This window comes from Eurosta solidaginis, chromosome 3 (genome assembly GCF_040869045.1).
Source record: "Eurosta solidaginis isolate ZX-2024a chromosome 3, ASM4086904v1, whole genome shotgun sequence".
NCBI classification, from domain to species: Eukaryota; Metazoa; Arthropoda; class Insecta; order Diptera; family Tephritidae; genus Eurosta; species Eurosta solidaginis.
In genome coordinates this window covers 231,617,073-231,640,450 of record NC_090321.1, presented here as the reverse complement: position 1 = coordinate 231,640,450, position 23,378 = coordinate 231,617,073, and the positions used below count along the sequence as shown (strand labels likewise).

General features: G+C 34.9%; 1 protein-coding gene across 2 annotated transcripts in view; it reads right to left on the bottom strand.

Annotated features, from left to right (window-relative positions):
- The window catches only part of LOC137245200 (DEP domain-containing protein DDB_G0279099), a 368,986-nt gene that overhangs the window by 81,828 nt on the left and 263,780 nt on the right, over positions 1-23,378 (bottom strand). The window contains exon 1 of one of the 2 annotated variants that reach the window (XM_067775493.1): positions 5,777-5,822. The exons of the other annotated variant lie outside the window; for it this stretch is intronic. The gene's annotated coding sequence lies outside the window, so the exon portion shown is untranslated. Of the gene's footprint in view, positions 1-5,776; positions 5,823-23,378 lie in introns of those variants that run through there. 2 annotated transcript variants of the gene reach the window in all.

Genomic DNA, 23,378 nt, shown 5'->3' with positions numbered 1-23,378 from the left:
GGGTGTAACCAAACATTATATACTCAGCGTGAGCTTCAATTGCACATTTCATTTCAGATAAATTACTTTTATACATAAAACGTGGCACCGCCCGTTTAAAAAAAATGTCTCCACATTCCCACTTACAATAAAACTTGATAAGTGAACTATCATTGATTCAAAACTATTTCTTGGTAAGTTATAGCTTATTATTATAGTCTATGACCCTTTTAAACTTGTTTTATATAAAAGTGGGCGTGGTCTTTAACCGATCCCGTCCATTTTTACTAGAAATATTTTCTGCTATAAGGAAAATTTGTGTACCCAATTTTATTATGGCGGCCACCGTGGTGTGATGGTAGCGTGCTCCGCCTACCACACCGTATGCCCTAGGTTCACACCCTGGAAAAAACAACATCAAAATTTTAGAAATAAGGTTTTTCAATTAGAAGAAAATTATTCTAAGCTGGGTCGCCCCCACGGCAGAGTTTGGCAAGCGCTCCGAGTGTATTTCTGCCATGAAAAGCTTTTAGTGAAAACTCATCTGCCTTGCAGATGCCGTTCCGAGTCGGCATAAAATATGTAGGTCCCGTGCGGCCAATTTGCAGGGAAATAAGAGCACGACGCAAATTGGAAGAGAAGCTCAGCCTTAGATCTCTTCGGAGGTTATCGCGCCTTACATTTATTTATTTATTTTTTTAAATTTTATTACGATCCGTTAATTTTTCTTCAAGTTATGGCTCCCGAAAGATATAAAATTGCTTAGTCATAAAAGGGGCGGTGCCACGCCCATTTTTAAAAATTTTAAGTTTTTCCTATGTATTGTTATAAATCCAATTCGGAAATGAAATACCATTGATATAAAGCTCTTTTTTCCAAAGGTATGGCTTATTTTATTTGTCCACGACCCTTTTAAAAATCTTGTATATAAAAGTGGGCGTGTTCCTTAACCGATTTCGTTAATTTTTCTTCAAAGCATTCCTTGCAGTAAGGGCAACCTCTCTGCCGAACTGTGTTACGATAGGTTTAACGATTTTTGATTTATGATTAATAATATTTGTAAAATTGATTTTATCACAAGCGGGCGGTGCCACGCCCATTTAAAAAAATTTTTTCAAATTTTTATCAAGAGTCTCAATATGAGTCCACATGTCAAATTTCAGGTTTTTTGTGTTCAGATAAGCTCGTGTACCAAATTTGGTGAAGATATCTCAATATTTTCTCAAGTTATCGTGTTAACGGACGAACGGACGGACGGACATGGCTCAATCAAATTTTTTTTTCGATACTGATGATTTTGATATATGGAAGTCTATATCTATATCGATTTCTTTATACCTGTACAACCAACCGTTATCCAATCAAAGTTAATATACTCTGTGTACAAAGAACGCTGAGTATAAAAAAAGGAAATTATTTCCAATACCTAGGTGTTCCAATTTTGTTTTAAATTTAATTCTTTACTCCTCTGTTTACAAGTGCACCCTCACACTTAAATTTTCCCATCTGTGGCCTAGATTAAATATAGTTGAAATGTACACTTTTTTCCATATAATTTCTGTTAGAGAAAAATGTACATTTCAAAACTTTTATTTATTGAATCTAGCCACAGTTCTCAGATTTACCATTGAAAAGTCTTAAAAGTTTGAACTGTGTAGTAATGGTCGAAATTCCATTTAACTAGGTAGGTAGGAAAAATTAGTTAACATTATTTTATTAAAGTTCCTGATGTTTCGCTCTTCAACGGTAATAATTTGGCACAAAGCGTTTAATATTTTGGTATAATCATTGTACCTAAAATTACTCAAAAGGCGCTTTATATTGATGGAACAATATCAGCATACTAACTTTTCTGATTTAACTCTTTAGAAAATTTTAATTCTGTAACTGATATTGAATTTGACAGTTGTATAGCAGAAACGCCATTAACTTCCAGACACAAAAATAGAAAATATAGCCGCAACAACTTTTTTAAGCACGAAAAGTGTTTGATAATCGTCCTAGCCGCCAAAACAAGATTTTCTGATCGGCCGCTTGTTTCATCAACATCTAACGAAAGTGTGCTTCAGGATCCAACACTTTTCTAAACCATCTGCTAGGTGAAGTGCCATTGTTCTGCTACATTTCAACTTCAGAAATTTTTATACTCAGCTGAGCAGAGCTCACAGAGTATATTAACTTTGGTCGCATAACGGTAATCCGTAATGGCATAAACTAATCGAGATAGATATAGACTTCTATATATCAAAATGATCTGGGCGAAAAAAGAAATTCATTTAGCCATGTCCGTCCGTCCGCCCGTCCGTCCGTAAACACGATAACTTGAGTAAATTTTGAGGTATCTTGATGAAATTATATATGTAGGTTCCTGGGCACTCGTCTCAGATCGATATTTAAAATGAACGAAATCGGACTACAAACGCCCATTTTTTCGATATCGAAAATTTCGCAAAACCGAAAAAGTGCGATAATTCATTACCAAAGACGGATAAAGCGATGCAATTTGGTAGGTGCGTTGACCTTATAACACAAAATAGAAAAATAGTAAAATTTTGGACAACGGGCGTGGTACCGCCCACTTTTAAAAGAAAGTAATTTAAAAGTTTGCAAGCCGTAATTTGGCAGTCGTTGAAGATATCATGATGAAATTTGGCAGGAACGTTACTCCTATTACTATATGTGTGCTAGATAAAAATTAGGAAAATCGGATGACGAACACGCCCCCTTAAAAAAAAAAATTTTATGTCAAATTTTAACAAAAAATTGAATATCTTTACAGTATATACGTAAATTATGTCAACATTCTACTCCAATAATGATATGGTGCAACAAAATACAAAAATAAAAGAAAATTTCAAAATGGGCGTGGCTCCGCCCTTTTTCATTTAATTCGTCTAGAATACTTTCAATGCCCTAAGTCGAACAAAATTTTACCAATCCTTGTGAAATTTGGTGGAGGCATAGGTTCTATGACGATAACTATTTTCTGTGAAAATGTGCGAAATCGGTTGAAGCCACGCCCAGTCATACACAGTTGACCGTCTGTTCTTCCACTCGGCCCTTAACACGATAACTTGACCAAAAATCGATATATCTTTATTAAACTTAGTTCACGTACTTATCTGAACTCACTATTACCCATATCGTACAAACGCATTCTAGAGTCACCCCTGGTCCACCTTTATGGCGATATCCCGAAAAGCCGTCCACCTATAGAACTATGGCCTATTCCCTTTTAAAATAATCTTTAATACCTTCTATTTGATGTCATACAAACACATTTTAGGGTTACCCTAGGTTCATTTTCCTAAATGGTGATTTTCCTTTATTTTGTCTCCAACGCTCTCAGTATGTAATGTTCGGTTACACCCGAACTTAGCCTTCCTTATTTGTTTTGTAAGAAGTTCATTGTGCTAAATTGAAAATTATATAAGTGTTAATGAAGGTGTGGAAAATTTTGTGGGCAGTGTTGAATATTTCTTCCTCAGTGAAAAAAAACAAAAGTTTGAAAAAATTAATTACAGCCTAAAAAGGAACAAATTTGAAAAAAGGGGACCAGCGGACCAAATGGGGTAGGAAAGGACCATTTCTGGTCCAAATGGACCAAAGTGGCAACTGTGATGTACAGCAACACATCAGCGACTAATGTACATATGTATGAATGTAAGTTTTCTTAGGTCAATAATGGTAAAAGCGCAGCCAGACACTGCACAACATGGCGTATACGTAATGCAAATAGAAAATTTAATTGGAACATAAAATACTTTTTGCAGTTTATGGTTTATACAAATCGTTTAAGATGATTATAAAAGAAAATAAGGTCTTTGTTTTTGTCTGTGTCTTTTATTTAGTTTCACTTGGCTGTTGTTTGTAATCAAATCTTGCAAGTTAAATTTGATACACTTTCCGGTGTCCGATTGAGCTGAAATTTTGCACGCATGTATAACTCCGATGACAATGCAATATTACTTTGCGAGAATTCGATAAATTAATCGGTAACAGAGTTATCGGTAAAGATTTGTGCTCACCTTGGCATACAAGCCTAAGTCCTCAAGAACGCAGGTAACTTCGCTTTGTTTGTGTATACAACGAATGTAGAAGTTAGGCTGTTATGGCTCAATGTTGCATACTGTTCTGTGCACTTTATTTTGTTTTACAGATTTTTGGCGATAGAATTTTAGCTAAGCGAAAGTTGGAATTTTATTTTAAAACAGAGCAGAGATCTGTAATGAGTAGTTGTAAACTGAACGCGACATCGGCAAAGGCACAATAAAATGTGATTTTAAGTTAGTTAGCACTGTTTGACACAATTTTATATGTGCTCTCTGTCAAAAGTGCTTCAACTAACTTAGTCATTTTATTTCGATTATGAATATGCCCCAATATATTTGGATCATGATATAAAAAACCGTGTACTCATACTCAGTCAAGGTTATTTAAACGTGGCGATTCGTATCAGTAATGTGGTTGAGAGTCTTTTTCATCCTGATACCGCGTTAGCGTTGAACGCGAAAGATCTGACAACCGAAGATGCTGATAACAGAAGTGAAGCCACTTTTGGCAAACACATACGATATGTTTTCTCGAAAATCTGTATATTCATATGTATGTATGTATGTATTTATCGTTTTGTTGTTGCAAGAAGATGTGTATGCACATATATGATTAGCTGAGCTAGCAGTTGCGCTTTGAAATTCACCCATCGAAGCAAACTCCTGCCTCGTATTTCAATTAAAATTACATACGAAAGCAGACCAAACACGAGAATAGTTCGTTGTCGCTTGTATCCATATGTATCATAGCTTATACTTACACATCAATTTTTGTATGTTGCTTTATACGTACTCATACTCAAATTGCTGCGGATATATTAGAGTATCAAAAAAGTTACCTGATGCCGATCTCTGCCACAGAGAAAATTTGTTGGTTATGAATGTGGATTTTTTCTGATTTATTATTTTAATTTTAGCTAAGCGAAAGTTGGAATTTTATTTTAAAACAGAGCAGAGATCTGCAATAAGTAGTTGTAAACTGAACGCGATATAGGCAAAGTCACAATAAAATATGATTTTAAGTTAGTCAACACTCGAATAGAAGAACTTGACTTTTCAAAGTTGACTTCGAAGAAGCCTTGTAATGTTGATGCAATAAAAGGAATGGATAGGATGAGAAACGTTACAAATAACTAAGTAAAGATTACATAACTAATTTAAACAATATTTTACCCTACTAAAAATTAAAAAAATAAATATTTAAATTAAATTTAAGAAAAAAGCTTTTCTAAAAACAAGCTTTTATTACTTGTTAATAAAACGAACTAAAAAGTAAAAAATAAATTTAAAGATAGCAAGAAAAGGAGGTCCTAATTATTCTTAATTATACCATAAAAATTGAACACGCTTTTGTTAGAACAATTAGGACTGTGATATAAACTGTAAGATTTAATAAATTAGGTATAAAGTTTTAATGATAAAAATATATAATTATGTACAATATGGATTTTTTTGTCGCAGACGAAGAAGCCTAATTATCGTTAAAGGTTACAATGAACTTATTAAGTGTTATATTTCTTTACAGTTAATTTATTTTTTACTTTTTATTTAATTTTATTAACCAGCAATAAAAGCTTATTTCTAAAAAAGTTTTTTTTTTTTTAATTTTATTTTAGTTTAAATATTATATTTCACTTAGTTGATTTAGTTGTACTCCCAACAACGTATTTCAATTGCACTTAGGTTGTTTTTAGATAACTTAATTCAAGTTTTCACTATTGTTAAAATATTAGAAAGCTGCTTACCTGCTGCAGTGACTGTCCGAAGTTTATATCAAGTTAAATTTTAGATCTGTAATTACAAAAAAAGAGTTTTATGGCAAACGCTTGATAAATTTATATTTCCTTACATTTTTAAAGAAACGTTTTAAATATTACATATGTAAGAATTTTTTGATGAAGAAAAAGTACTCCTGAAGTAACATTGAGATGTATGTCTAGAAAACTGTTTTTAATTTAACCTTAGCTCCCGCAGAGATTGAAGTCAACCCAAAAGAGAGCTAAATTTACCAGAAACATATCTAATCGGGCTTTTTGAGAAGAACTTCGTCGGCTTTTTATCGCTAAAAAGTGATACCGACATTTTGTTGTTTTATTATCGGCTTGCTATTGTCGAAATATCGGTTTGTTACCGGCTTGTGACCGCCTAGGGATAGGCTGCCAATTGGTTTCGACTTGTTACAGATGTATCATCGATTTTATATTGAAATTTTTAAGTTATCTGATTCATAAAGACATAAACTGGTAACAACACTCCGATAGCTTTGGATAACAAGCAAATAAAAAACTGGTTGTTGTAGCAGTGGCAAAAAACTAGTAAATCTCAGATGTGAAATCGATAACTTTTCGATATCAAATCGATCACTTTTTGACACGGCGCCGATAAAAATCGATACCCTTTCTATGGCATATTTAACATTTCGATAGCAACCCGATAACTATTCGATAACAAACCGATAAGTTTTTGATAAAATATCGATAAGCTGTCTTTAAATAGTCGGTTACTTTTCGATAACAATTCGATTTCTTTTTGATAACAAATCTATACATTTGCAGTTCATAAAAATACATCCAAAACGATAGAAAAAATCCCAAATTCTGACATATCAAAAACCCTTCAAGACAATATTCAGTCAAATTAAAATCCTGAAAATTCTTATTCTTCTTGCGTCCATATTTTCAGCGACAGCTTGTAAAATTTTTTGTAGCATGTGTCCTACTCTCTTTAAATGTTTAGCGGTAGTGAGTGCTTAGTGCATCATGCCCAACTATGGTTTATTGACATTTTTGTCGCCAACTACATACAGTATGGCTGTGTATATGTATAATAGACGCATTCTTTTGTAGCTGAGCTGAAAAAAGCACGCTGAATTTCATAGAAAATTTACATATAAACGTCTTTACTACTTATTAAAAAAAAAAAAACACAGGAAATTGCCGCATTAAGGGTGCTGCTTTAGCCAAACAGAGAACACACTCTTATTCCTTTCCTTTATTGTAAATATTTATTTAAAAAAAGGCTATTTGTGATCACTCCAAAAGAGTTCTGGAGGGGTGACTCAATGTTAACAGATATAACGTCTGTTGACTTTATGTCCACTTCAAATGGCCACAAGGTCAACTGAAGTTTCGACCATTGGAAATGGTCTCATCGTCAAATTTAAACGGCTATAGTGGCAACAATGAAGCTGCCACGTGGCGACACCGTTTAAAAAAAAAAATGTGTAATTGAAACAACTCTTTCCTAAATATTTTTATGTTGCTTTTCCCGAGCCTTGAGCCCTGGAGCACTGGAAAGATTTTTTTATTCAAAGATTTTTTTGCTGTTTTTTGCATTGGTGTCGATACGATAAAAGTATTGTTATGGCCTATTTGCCTTAAATGATCGCAAGGTCAAACGGCGATTTCCTAAATGGACTTGAAAAGAGTTTTATAATGGTCATAACGTCCACTGACCTTATGGCCATAGCACGTTCTGGCCGTTGACGCTATATCACCCCACCAAATTTCCTATGTGCTTCCATACGTTTTCTCTATTCATATCAGTTGTTGTTATTGATTTTGTAGCCTCAAAAACACTTCCCGAAAGTTTAGGTGAGTGCAGGATGTGTGTGGTTCTTTAACGGCTAATAACAGAACACGCTAGTACCGGAGTGTATGTGACTCACTCCGGTACTAGCGTCTTCAGGTAGTGGCCCGATTACCACGGGAACGATTTTTTATCTCATCCGAATGTTCATGTCTGTGAAATTTTGTCGCCTCGGGAGTATTCCAACCTGCTGGACATTTCATGTCTGTGCACTATGCATATACGTTAAAGTATCCTGCCTTTTTCTACTCGGTTACAAAAGAATGCGAATATTGTACATGAATATACATATCGTTTTAACATGTCATTTACAGTATGAGCGTAACAATTTAATAACTTGGCGGTCGTGAATAAGCCAAACAATGTCAATATTAAAACGAAATGCAAAAAGTATTTTTTTTCTGCAAAAGGTCGACATTAAAGTGAAACAATTCATACAATCACAGGAGCGATATAAAATTGAAGGTCAAATTATTTTAAGCACGCGATTTTTTGCTACGCGTTTCATAATTTATGAGCATGCGAGAAAAATTGGAAAGTGCGATATAAAATAAAATGTATATTAAAGAAGAAAATACATTTTTTTAATGAAGAAAGGTAATAGCAAAAATAATGGTTCCAAAATCAAATCATAATCTCGTTTATTAATAAAATAATCTTTAAAAGATTTGTAATCAACCAAACTTCGAGCATATTAAACATTTCACACTTTCTAAAGAAAATAATAAACGTAATAAAGGCCAGCGATAAAATTGAGGTCATTTAGAATTATTTGATTTTTTTAGTTTTTTTTGTTTGCCAACTGCGCAATCACTGAGTCAGTTTATTTATTACAAGGCCTAAGAATGTAAGTTGGGCGATATTAAAGGCTGAAGAAAATAATCAATAAACTGCGTGTCTGAGAAAATTGGTATTAAAAAAAGTAAGGAAGGCTAAGTTCGGGTGTAACCGAACATTACATACTCAGCTGAGAGCTTTGGAGACAAAATAAGGGAAAATAACCATGTAGGAAAATGAACCGAGGGAAACCCTGGAATGTGTTTGTATGACATGTGTATCAAATGAAAGGCATTAAAGAGTATTTTATGAGGGAGTGGGCCATAATTCTATAGGTGGACGCCATTTAGGGATATAGCCATAAAGGTGGATCAGGGTTGACTCTAGAATGCGTTTGTACGATATGGGTATCAAATGAAAGGTGTTAATGAGTATTTTAAAAGGGAGTAATCCTTAGTTCCATAGGTGGACGCCGTTTCGAGATATCGCCACAAAGGTGGACCAGGGGTGACCCTAGAATTTGTTTGTACAATATGGGCATCAACCGAATGGTGTTAATGAGTATTTTAAAAGGGATTGGGCCTTAGTTCTATAGGTGGATGCCGTTTCGAAATATCGCCATAAAGGTGGACCAGGGGTGACTCTAGAATGTGTTTGTACAATATGGGTATCAAAAGAAAGGTGTTAATGAGTATTTTAAAAGGGAGTAATCCTTAGTTCCATAGGTGGACGCCGTTTCGAGATATCGCCATAACGGTGGAGCAGGGGTGACCCTAGAATTTGTTTGTACAATATGGGTATCAAAAGAAAGGTGTTAATGAGTATTTTAAAAGGGAGTAATCCTTAGTTCCATAGGTGGACGCCATTTCGAGATATCGCCATAAAGGTGGGCCAGGGGTGACTCTAGAATTCTTTCGTGCAATATGGGTATCAAACGAAAGGAGTTAATGAGTATTTTAAAAGGGAGTGGGCCTTAGTTCTATAGGTGGACGCCTTTTCGAGGTATCGCAATAAAGGTGGACCCGGGGTGACTCTAGACTTTGTTTGTACGATATGGGTATAAAAAAAAGGTGTTAATGGGTATTTTTAAAAGGGAGTGGGTCTTCGTTCTATAGGTGTTCGCCTTTTTGAGATATCGCCATAAAGGTGGACCAGGGGTGACTTTAGAATATGTTTGTACGATATGGGTATCAAATGAAAGCTGTTAATGAGTATTTTAAAAGGGTGTGGGGCTTAGTTCTATAGGTGGACGCCTTTTCGAGATATCGCCATAAAGGTGGACCAGGGGTGACTCTAGTATGAGTTTGTACGATATAGGTATCAAATTAAAGGTATTATTGAGAGTTTTAAAAGGGAGTGGTGGTAGTTGTATATGTGAAGGCGTTTTCCAGATATAGACCAAAATGTGGACCAGGGTGACCCAGAAGATCATCTGTTGGACACCGCTAATTTATTTATGTATGCAGTACCTGCCAAGATTTTAAGGGTATTTTATTTCGCCCTGCAGAACTTTTTCATTTTCTTCTACTTAATATGGTAGGAGTCACAACCATTTTATAAAGTTTTTTCTAAAGGTATATTTCGCGTCAATAAAACAATCCAATTCCCTTACCATGTTTCATCCCTCTTTTCGTATTTGGTATAGAATTATGGCATTTTTTTCATTTTTCGTAATTTTCGATATCGAAAAAGTGGGCGTGGTCATAGTCTGATTTCGTTCATTTTTCATACCAAGATAAAGTGAGTTCAAGTAAGCACGTGAACTAAGTTCATTAAAGATATGTCGATTTTTGCTCAAGTTATCGTGTTAACGGCAATGCGGAAGGACAGACGGACGACTGTGTATAAAAACTGGGCGTGGCATCAACCGATTTCGCCCATTTTCACAGAAAACAGTTGACGCCATAAAATCTATGCCCCTACCAAATTTCAAAAGGATTGGTTGGACAAATTAAATGAAAAAGGGCGGAGCCACACCCATTTTGAAATTTTCTTTTATTTTTGTATTTTGTTGCACCATATCATTACTGGAGTTGAATGTTGACATAATTTACTTATATACTGTAAAGATATTAAATTTTTTGTTAAAATTTTATTTTAAAAAAAATTTTTTTTAAAAGTGGGCGTGGTCCTTCTCCGATTTTGCTAATTTTTATTAAGCGTACATATAGTAATAGCAGTAACGTTCCTGCCAAATTTCATCATTATATCTTCAACGACTGCCAAATTACAGCTTGCAAAAGTTTTAAATTTCCTTTTTTTAAAAGTGGGCGGTGCCACGCCCATTGTCCAAAAGTTTACTAATTTTCTATTCTGCGTCATAAGTTCAACTCATTTACCAAGTTTCGTCGCTTTATCTATCTTTTGCAATGAATTATCGCACTTTTTCGGTTTTTCGAAATTTTCGATATCGAAAAAGTGGGCGTGGTTATAGTCCGATATCGTTCATTTTAAATAACGATCTGAGATGAGTGCTCAGGAACCTACATACCAAATTTCATCAAGATACCTCAAAATTTACTCAAGTTATCGTGTTAACGGACGGACGGACGGACGGACATGGCTCAATCAAATTTTTTTTCGATCCTGATTATTTTGATATATGGAAGTCTATATCTATCTCGATTCCTTTATATATGTACAACCAACCGTTATCTAATCAAACTTAATATACTCTGTGAGCTCTGCTCAACTGAGTATAATAATTACAAACGAGACTGTAGCGACCCTATGTTTCTTATGACGGTGGTGGGATTACCTAGAAGATACGACGTAAACTAAATTTTTCCTGAGATATTTAGGCTACTAGGGAGTTCTAGAGTGTACCGAATATAATTATATTCGGAAGGCAAGAACTGTTCAAACTTGTCGGAGCATTGGCTCTATTTTCAGTATAAAAAACAAGCTTTTGTGCAGAATCCTTCCACAACTATGTAATGTGTAAAGGCCTTTTTACACGAGCAGATTAATAATTTAAAACTGACTCGTGTAAGAGAGCTCTAAACGCGTTCGTTCGGTCTCCCAAGGTGTGAAAATATGAAAAGGCTTAGTCTGGTTTCACCTGGATTCACTGAGAGCCGGGCACAGCTACAATATCAAAGAAAAAATAATGCAACTAACGTTGGTTTGACTTAAAGCTAAGCAAATATGTCTACAGTAGGATTGGAAACCTTTTCGAAATATGTACTTCGTTAAGACGGAACACATATTTAGCACTATGAAGTTATTCAAGGAACATTGTCTTTTGTAATAACATGCAGAAAGACTAAGTTCATTTAAGGGGATGCGACAGACCATATAAATATAAAACAGAAGCAACGATAAATTTCTGCAACTGGCCGGTCGTGAGCAGTTCAAAATACCGCAGCTTCAAGGTTCGCTTTCTAGATAGTTTAGTATGCCTTGCAAAGGTTTGGGTAAAAGTTTACTTTTATGCTGCTCGCTTCAACTGGTGCCCGAGCAGGAACCACTAAAATGCGAGACCTGAAAAAAAAAGCCAAGTTAAGGTTGAGGACAGGATTTCCTACGTGGTATTTATACTCTCATGCTCATTACATGGGCAAACATATACTTACGTATGCGTTTATATATTTTATCTTAATATATTTGAGTGCTTATTTCTTTGTAATTGCAACAATGTGGCTTACCAGTACTATAATGTTTTTTTCTCACCCAAAAGCTATGCTGTGCATCGAAAAATTTTGAATGCAAAAATATATAGTAATACTTTTTATATCAGTTTCATTTTGCTTTGCCGTAGGGCTTTTATACTGAGTCCAACAACACCAAACAAACTTAAAACAAATGCATTTTAATTTTCTCGACTGTGAAGTGACAAAATTACATTGTATTTGCATGTACATATTTAAATGGCCTAGGGATACCAATGACATTGGCGAAAGAAATGCATTTGTACGTAGCTTTTGTAAGGACAACAAAAATGCCTATGTGTATAAATAGGCATTTCATACATACATAGTTTGAGTGTAGTATGCGTGCCAACCAAGTTGAATGTTCCATGTTTATATACGGAGTGTGTATTTTCCCAGGCTTTTTATTCCATATCACGAACACAAACCTGTTGTAAGAACCATACTACCAAAGTAGGAGAGTCTCTGTATTATAGAGTAACACATTTGTAGAAAATCTAAATTCAATCTGAAATATTTCTTACTGGTAATTAAACTTTGAAAAATTTACGTTCGTTCCTTTCTTTCCACATTTAACACAAAAACGGATCATTTGTGTGTTCGTTGTAAGGGGTGAAAAAGACCAGCAAGCGAATATGTAGTTAAGCATGTGTGAATTTTCATTTCATTCAAGGCCTCTTGTCTAGTTTGCCTTTCAAGTCTTTACAGCCTTGTAAACCCTGAAGGATAATGTTTTAAGGATTTATATAGCAGCAGCGAACAGAAAAATAGCATTAGCAATTTTTTATCAAATTTCGTCAATAAAGTTCTTTTTTTTACTTTCAATATTTTAAGGAAAACTTCTGATAATTATGTAACTGAAACTATGCAAATCAATCTTAAAAAAGTTTTCGCCAAAATTTTAAAATTCGAGAAAACTAACGCAAATTCCAAAATTTGAGAAATTTTTACAAAAATGTCTCACTTTTAGATATTTAGTTTCTCACTTATTTATTTGGAGTTCCTTCATTTGGTATGTAGTTTTTTAGCCCAATCAGTTGTAATCAAGCATTGTACAAGTTTTAGGTCACCCAAAATTGCAGAGATTGTTATTTTGTTCTCGGAGGATGTTTCTGAATTTCTTCCATATAAATAAAATAAATAAAAAACATTTTTTTAGTTAAACGGGTTTTTTGAAAACAATACTTAAGTAATAATAATAATAAAAGCCAGAAAATAATTAGTTAGGTCCAGGTACTAGTCATCACACTCCTCATCAATCTAGGGCGTTGATCAGACAATTAAATAAAAGCGTTGGACGCGTCATATTTCTATTAATGGTCATAAGTAAGATCAACTGAACCTTAATCAGGTTATGCTCCGCCGCACATTTTTAGAAATTTCACGCGCCCAACGCTTTTATTTAATTGTCTGATCAACGCCCTAGATTCATGAGGGATGTGATGACTAGTACCAAGGACCCACCTAATTATTTTCTACCTTTTAGTTTTATTATTGCTTAATGTAAGTATTGTTTTCAATAAAACCGTTTAACTAAAAAAAATTTTTTAATTATTTTATATTCCAAGTTTTTAGTTTTTATTTAATTGCCTATTATTTCTCATTCTATTTAGTTCATTTAGCGACTCGTTATTAAAAGGACTCCTTCCTGGCAATTTGTTACAATCTAAGCCCTCAATACATAATTCTTCCAAAGATGTTACTCGCCTCAGCGCCACGTATGCTTGTCCCTCCCCAAACTCCAAAATATTTTGATGTCACTTCTACCGGACTGTATGTAATATTTGTTCCAAATATGAGCCAAATCGGACCACAAATACGATTTTTTTGAATATCGATCCTTGCGCCATCTAGCAGGAGTTTTTTCACAAAGCGATTTATATTCCCGTATGTAATCTGTGTTCCAAATATGAGCATAATCGAAGCACAAATGCCATTTTTTTGAATATCACGATCCTTGCGCCACCTAGCGCCGGTTTTTTTCATAGGTCGCTTTCTATTCATGTATGTATTATGTGTTCGAAATATGAGCCAAATCGCACCACAAATACGATTTTTTTGAATATCTCGATCCTTGCGCCACCTATCGTAGCTTTTTTCTTACTATGTATCCCATTGTCATGGGGTTCTGAACTATATTCCAAGTTTCAAGCTTGGAGCTTATCTGTAAGTTACTTAAATTTCAACAACAAAATTCTGTTCGTTACACAGAGTCAAACTAAATAAAACCGTTTAAACAATGAAATGTTTTCCGACTTTATTTATATGGAGGAAAGTCTTAAATACCCTTCGGAAAAAAAATCGAATTTTAAGAAAGCTATAACTTGTACTTCACTAGACTAGAATTGATGTTGCTACATATCTACAAATCCAATAAAAACAAGTGAACTCCAAATAAGAAATTTGAAGTTTTCGTAACATTCCTCGAATTTTCGAAAACGTTTTTGAAATTGGTTGTCATAGCTTCAGTTACAAAAAGTTTTTTTTTAAGTATCGAAAGTAAAACACAAAACAATATACCAAAGCTAGGACTGGCATTTAGAACTATGTTAAACTTTAATATAAAAAATGCCATATACTTTTCCTATGCTGCATAGTAATTTGAAATTATTTAATGTAATATTGTAATCTTAGGTTAATAAGTATGCATCTGGAAAATGTTTAATAAAATACAATACAATACAAATACAATAAAAACCGAAGTTAATAATTGACGAAATTTGAGAAAAATTTCCACTGCTATTTTTCTGTTCGCTGCTGTAGGTATAGATAAAAGGAAAATAAATAGGAAATAATGAAAAGGTGGCTAACAGAATAAATACATACATTATGTATAACTATGTAAATTGGTAGTATGATTTTAATTTCCAAAACTTATGTCATAGTTTAGCCGAAGCAAACAACTCACTGCCACTGTGGCGTCGGCAGACGACAGCTTGGCGGGCAGTGCAGATGTTTTTCATTCCTACGTATGAGCTTTATTTGTTATATTGCCGATACAGTGACTAAGGTCATATAGTTTTCTACGATGACCAACAACAAAACGTTCGCATGTAAATATATACCTATTATGAACAAGTAAGGGTGTCTAAGTTCGGGTGTAGCTGAGCATTAAATACTCAGTTGGGAACTTCTATCGTTTAGTTTATTTAGCTTCAGCTTTTGGCATTAAGCTTTATTTATAACTAGAAGACCCGACAGACGTTGTCCTGCCCTAAATTTGGCCTATCTGCATACATTTTAATAAGCTTTTTCCGTCTGACTCTGCCCTCCCCACCTCTTCACTTTTTCCTAATCCTTTTATTCACTCCTCCCTCCGTCTTGTTCGCTTCATCTATCTCCATCTTCGTCTCATTCTATCTCTTTCTCAATCTCCTTCTCTCTTTTATCTTCTCTCAATTACTTCTCATTCTTCTGCATCCCTTATTGCCTGTCCCAGAGGGTGGTATGTATTTTATTCCAGTCTCAGTCCCAGGTCCCCTCCGAGTCTCAGTCCCAGTCCTAGTCCTAATCCCAGTCCCAGTCTGTCTCTGGATAATATATTACTTTGTACTAAAGCACTCATCAACAGCTTTCATTTGATATCCATATTGTATAAACACTGTCTAGGCATTCACTGTCCCACGTTTTGGCTTATATCTCGAGACCCTAGTCACCCAGTGGTATGAAAATTACCCTCTACTAAAGCACTCATCAACAACTTTCATTTGTTATCCATATTCAATAAATACATTCCAGGGGTACTCGGGTCCACGTTTCGGCCCATATCTCGAGACCCTGTACGTTGATCGCAACCAAACCTATGTAGTAACCACCGCGTGAGGTTTACGCAACTTGTGTGAAAGTTTGAACAAAATCGACCGACGCATCTCTTCAAACACCGGCGACCAATTAACACACATTTTAGCCTTTCTTTTTATATACATATATAGATTTTTATTTTTCACACTTCACTATAATATTAAAAAGAAATGCAGGTTTTCGTTGCTTTTGAAATTCGGCTTAAAAATTACACATGGTACAACTAAAGACTCTCCTGAATTAAAAAAAAAAATGTCATAGTACCTCTAATCACGGGCTCCCTTCAGAAATGCCCCCCCCCCTCCCCTCCCAACCACTCGGCGGGCCTGGTGATGTGCTATACTTGATATCATTCGCAATAATTTTTTTTATTGATAAGCACGTTGTTTAATAAAACACCAACCAATTACACGGAAGTATATCCGCACCCCTGAAAATGTGAGTGCGTATTATTACGTATAAACAAATAAAAAAATTTGCAATAAAATAATATTGCATCTATAAACTGAGATATACCCTATCCTATATTCCAAGTTAGATCGAACTACACACGGGGTGCAAAACAAATTCAACATCGGTTCAGTAGTTTAGGAGTCCATCGCGGCCAAAGATTGTGACACGTGATTTTTATATATTAATATTTATAAAGGAAACTGGCCTTTACCCTGCGTTATACGTTATAACGCCCGAGATCGAATGAATGTTGCGTCATTTTTTCTGTTTCGTTTGTTGATAATTTAGTTTATTGTTCTGTAAACTGAATTGATTTTGTACGCATATTTGGTGAAATTTTCGTTTAAAATATTTTATTATTTTATCTTATTGTAATGCAAGTGGGTGCACAATATTTTAGGTTTTTTCGTTCGTTTCAGATAAACAAATCTTTTGGTGTTCCAACTCTAGAGCAAGCAACATATAGCTGGTCATGCAACAGTAAGCGATTGTCCTTGTGCTTTGTTGATTTTAATTGCAAAAGCAAGACGTACAGGAAACTGTAAGAGTTTAAAATTGAATGGCAAATCTGTAGGAACCATTGGGATGCGTGGTATGAGCACACCTTCAACTTTGCTTTTACCGCTGATGATTGTTGCTTCGATTTCATTCGGCATTAATTTCTTAACCCAAAGTCTGGTTCCATTGCACAAGTTTGGTGGGTCTAAATTCCGAAGAAGCATGATTGGTGAGCCAATTTTTAAAGTTAATATATGCGCAGGCATTCTGGGTTGTTCTAAAGAGTTTAAAAATTCAATTGGATAATTCACAATTTGATCTTCATCTGTAACTATGTCAATCGATTTATATTTCGTCACTTCACCAGGAATTTGGTTTTGTATGCGATCATTGATTTTGTATACATGATCATTTTTGGGAGCTAAGATTGCTTGTTTGTGTTTGTTTCTAATACTCTTTAAAGCCAAACAACTGTTGAAAATGTGGTCGATGGACAAGCTGTTGCCGCAGAAAGGACACCTAGGTGGTGCCATTCCGGTGAGAATGTATTGATGTGTTATATGGGTGTGCCCGATTCTTAGGCTTGTGAAGATGGTTGATTGCAGGCGAGTGATGTTGCAAGGTAGATAACTTTATTGCGATCGGGGTTGACGTTGGCATATCTGTGTTCAAAATTTTTCCATTCTGTAAAACTTTTTTCGTGAGTATGTTGCCGTAACATTTTCTTGAGATCGTTTTTGGTCATGAGGTTCGTGTTGAAAGGTTGGCGCTGATTCGAAATATTTCGCTGCGTTATCTGCGTGCTCTTTGCCAGGGATTCCTACATAGCTAGGAACCCAGATCAAAGCGGTTTTTTGCTAATATTTAATACAAAAGTCTCGGATTCTTCGAATGATAGCTGTACTGTTTCGTATGTTTTTAACTGCGTTCAAGCAAAAGAGGCTCACAGAGCAAATAACGAATTTTCCTTTTTGATTGATTGCGTGCTCCAAAGCTTTGCAGATTCCAAAAGCTTCTGCAGTAAATACGGACGAGTGGGGTGATAGAACACCTCTTGTTATAATACAACCATTCGAAGAGGTAGCTGCGAAGGCAGTGTTTGTTGCTTTGGAACCGTCTGTATAAATAGGTGTAAAATTCCTTTGTTTGTAACTATTGACTAGTTACAAAAAAAAATTTCGAAATTCTGTGTTACTAGTGTTGGATTTCTTCAAAGTATGGAGAGATGTATCTATAGTGGACTCGGTTATCTTCCACTCTGGTTGCGTATTGATTTGATTGCAATTCGTTGGTATGATGATATTTTAAGCTGGCAGTAACTGACGCAGCGTCGAAGCGTGGACTTGAGCTGCAAATTTCTTTTGTATTTAGAGGCTAGATAGATAAGCGTAAGGAGTTTTTTCATATTAGGTCATTTCTCCATCCAATTATGGCACCCGAAAAGTAGAAGTATATTTTTTCAAAGAAGGATTTTCTTGTTATAAATAAACTTTAGAAGTAAAATAGCAAATTTTTTGCCTTTTATAATTGCCTATGGTCCTTTTAAACATCTTTTACTTTATCCGATTTCGTCCACTTCCGACAGAAATACTTGGTGTTACGAGACTTCAGCTGGTCTTGGAGTTATGACGTGAGAAAATGCTTGGTGAAAAGTGAGCGGTGCCACACCCATAATGGAAAGTTTCTTCAAAATTCATCGCGAGATTCCGCCACTTGGCACGAAATTTCTTTTTATATTTCATCCTGGCCGCCTCCTACCGAAATATTTCCCTTTATTTAATGCCTTGTCGTCAGGTTTTCAGCGATATGTGAGTTATTAAAAGTTTGTGGCTCAGTGGGAATTCTCTCAAAAATTTATCGCAAGATTCCATTCATTCCGCATAATTAAAATATCTAAAACCGTGTGATCCCTAGCCGACATTTTCTTCTCCTTTTGCTGCATTGTCTCAGTGCTCTGAACTTAGTGTAATGCTTCAAGTTTCTAACAGTGAGAAGTTATCAGGTTTAACATGCTCAATTTGGATTTTTTAAAGATTTCTAAATATCTCAAACCCCGTCTATCTAGTCGAATTTTGTGTCTTAAACATTGTATTCTATGTTGACAGCTCTCTGACTTGTTTTTTTAGATATAACCTTCGCGTTGCCAACGAGTCACAGTTTTTTGGTTCATGTTGAATTGTTATCAGGTTCTGAAGTATGTATGTTCCAAATTTGAAGCTACAACAGGAAAGCCACTGAATATAAAGGAATACCAAAATCCCGTGATCTCGTGATTGCGATATGAAAGCTCAGGACCGAATAAATCGAAATAATTTTAATCCCAATTCATATATACCGCCGAAAACAGAAAAACAACCGTGGCAATTTTTATTCAATTCCAACAATTAAATTCTTTTTTATTTTCGATATTTTCAGAAAAAAAACTTCTTTGAAATTTGTGACTAAAACTATGAAAACCAATCTAAAAAACGATTTCGAAAATCCGAGAAAATTTCATGAAAACTTCAAACCTCTTATTTCGAGCTCTCTGAATTTATCTGAGTATGCGGTCTTGTAGCCCAATCGATTTTACTCTAGCAGAGCACAAGTTATGAGTCTCTCAAAACTCTCATTGATTTGTGAAAACTTTTTCCGAAGGGTGTTTTAGATTTTCTTCCGTACACAGTGTACACATTTTCTTTTACCGAATGAAAATTTATGAAATACGCTTTGGGAAAAAAGTTATCAAAAATCAATGAAAAGTTTAAGAGACCTATAACTTGCACCTAGTGGGACTATAATTTATTGGGCTACAAAACTGCATACGCAGAAAAAATCATAAAACTAAAAAAAAAAGTTCACAATATTCTTGAATTATCGAATTTGTTGGAAAATGTTTTTGAGATTGTTTTGCATAGTTTCAGTTACTAAATTCATTGAAATGTTTTTTGTTAATATATCGAAAATAAAAAAAATAAAAATGTAACTGCTGCAATTTGATAAAAATAGCGACTGCTATTTTTCTATTCGCTACTGTAAATAGTTATGTATATACGAGCATTGTTATTATCACACTATGCAGTCGGAAAATTTAAAAATCAAATTAGTGTCCGCGAAAATTGAATTATCCACATGTGTTGTCATTCAAGCATTCCGACTTAGTTTACGATTACGCAACGTGCCAATGTTTTATTGACGCCTGCCTGACTGACGCAATTGCTCGTGCCACGACGGCGCTTCCACTAATGAATGGGCGAGACTTGTAACGCTCTTCCCAATATTCACATGTAGGTAGGTACATACATATTTAAGCAGTTTTCTGTCAAAGTTGTGATTTTTATCAATTTTCCTTGCTAATTTCAAGCAATGTACAATTCAAAAGTGTGAAATGAAAAGCAAACTTTGTGATAAGTACCCGCTATATACGTATGTAGATGTGACGGAAAATTACTTGGAAAATGTTCACTGCAAAAACACTCGCGATTTAATGTGGTGCGACGTGGGGTTAGGCTTGAGTACCAAGTAGTAGTGAAGTTCGATGCGTTAACAGATCGTAACCTTTCTAGAAAACAAATTTTTTTAAATTGATTAGGGCTCGCCTAGGGGATGAAGTTAAACAGAGGTAACTACCGATACCTACAAGTTGTTCGTTTAATAGTCGGCCTATTATAGATAGCGACTTATTATCGTCGAGTTATCGGTTTGTTACCGGCTTAATATCGCCGCGTCATCGGCTTTATATTGGTTTCTCATTGGGTTGTTAGGGTCGGTTTACTTTAAGGCCCGAACACATAAGAATAACCATTTGACGATCCCCATACAAACACATGCAGTCAACTCATGTGTCAGCGCAGGATGCTGCAGTTGACTGCATGTGTTTGTTTGGGGATAGTCAAATAGGTAATTCTTATGTGTTCGGGCCTTAAGTTTCATCGATCTTATTTTGAAGTTCTGTCATTAAATTTTGAACTTAAAATCACTAGTTTTTTTCGATACAAATTTGATAGCATGAATTGATAACAAATCGCTAATACGACGATAACAAATCGAAAACTTTTCGATAACAAGCCGGTAACAAATTGGTGATACATTTATAACAAATCGATAATTTTTCGATGAAAATCGATACATTTTCACGACATATCGATAACTTTTCGATAATAAATCGATAAGATTACGATTAACTCGATAACTTATCGATACAAAAATAAAACATTTCGATGGAAAATCGAAAAATTGTTTACACCTCGCTAGTAACACACCTTTAACAATTCTTTCTTTTCCACATTATGCTATTTTGTAGTGACTACACTCGCGCTTAAGTCTTTTTCTCCCGCACGCAGCATACCAATCCATAGACTACGCTGACACTACACACTTCGCTACGTATGCCCTCATATAGCATGCAATTTTCAAAGAACGTTTACGCTTACACTCTGGACTCGGGATTCAAGCGGTTGATAAGCGCAATACAAAGCTTTATAGCTTCAATACTTCCGCAACCCAATTGTCAACCTCACCTACGCGAGGGGAAACCTATTACAAATATGAATGTATCATACACATATTTAGTAGACGAGGCTCTGGCGACTCCAAGTGCCTCATGGATCTAGGGGATTGGGAGGGGGGGATGGCCTAGCAGTTGCAATGTGGTCATATTAATCACTCCCGAATAGGTCGGGCTAGTACATTCATGGTGCTTTGTTACCGGAACGTACCGGATCTATATCAGGCAAAGGACCATTAATATCGATAACATTCCCAAAAGCCTTCGTCTTAGTGTCTTTATCGTTAAAACAACAACAACAATATTCCCCAATACCGTGGTGCAAATATGTTTACACATAAAAAAAAGTAAATTAGTGCCTTTCAACAAATATCCATATAATGTGGGGTAAAACAAAAGCGTTAAATTTATAAAATTGCCACACACTGTAAAATTAGTTAATTTTTCAACTCTGCTAAGTTGGTTGTTAAAAAATCAAAAACGCTTTGTTAGCACGCTTAAGTAACCACATCACCGTGAATGGCCGGCTGACAACGCGACGCGCAACCCATAAACCAAGAGCAAGTTTGCGGAAAAGATGCAGCAAACTTGTTTGTAAAACGTGATGTAACTCTTTCGGCGGCAATGGTTTAATTTTTGTACCATATAATTTACATATTTTCCGCGACGGTGGTACATTTTTCGTACCACATATTTTTTACGTTATCACTTAAGTCTCAAAGGTTTAAAAATTTAACCACACTTGATAACGGGACAATAAAGCAATAATGTTCGCAGAAATATTGTCGTTTTGTGCAAATTGTGTAGTTTTTGTACATTTTATGGTAAGTAAAGCAACTTTTGTGCAACGCAGTGGATGGTTATTGAAAAAAATTAAGAAAAAATAGTTTTTTTATAAAATAATTATAAAAACTGATGTTTTTTGGACAGATATGTTGCTAAGGTTTGTATTTTCATGTTTTGGAAATAATATTACAACATAATTATTGCTGATAGTGTATTTTGTTGTGGTACTTATATTGAACCATCACGACGTAAGGTATTTTTTTCATTGGAAATTATTTTGCTTATTATTTGTAAAAGAAATATGAATCAGCCACATAAACACCTAAACGATGCAGAAATATGTCAACTGCTGGAAGACATGAATGATCTCAATGTTGAATGTGCAGAAATTCCCAATTCTGAATCAAATGGAAGCGAAATTGAAGATTGTCCATATTCACCTAATATCGTATATGATGAATTTGATGCTGATGACGACATGCCACTTTCCACATTATTATATTTGAATAGAAATAATAATTGTGAAAATGCGATCGTAGGTTCACCTAAGTGGGATAAAGTTACAAAAACTTCTCCAGCTTCACAGTTTACCAGTGACACAGGTTTGACTCACCATGTTCGGTCAATTGCAGACAAAACACCTTTGAATTTTTTTAATCTGTTGTTGACAGAAGACATTGTAGATCACTTGGTATTCCAAACAAATCTTTACTGCGAGCAACAACGTATATCAAGTGGTAGAAATTACATTGCTACTGATGCTAAAGAAATGCGTGCATTTCTGGAAATAAATTTACTAATGGGAATCAAAAAATATCCATCCCATAAGGATTACTGGTCAAGTAACCCAATTTTACAAGATACTTTTATTCCTCGAATTATGAGTTTGAAGCGGTTCGGGTTTTTACTATCAAATTTTCATATCAACGGTAATTCAGTAATTCCAAAAAGAGGAGACGTATCGTTTGATAAACTTTGTAGAATTCGTCCCCTTTTGACTGCCTTAGCTGAAAATTTTAAAAAATACTTGAATCCATCAATGGAAATTGCTGTCGATGAATCAATGATCAAATTCAAAGGGCGAAGTACTCTGAAGCAATATATGCCAAAAAACCTATCAAAAGGGGCTATAAATTATGGATTTCAGCAGATAAAAATGAGTACTGTTGGAAATTTGATATATATAAAACAGATGATGGAGTAATAACCACAAATCTTGGAGAGAAAATAGTTAAAAACCTTATTGCTGAACTTGTGGGAAATAATCATATTTGCTTCTTTGATAATTTTTTCACCAGTGTACCCTTG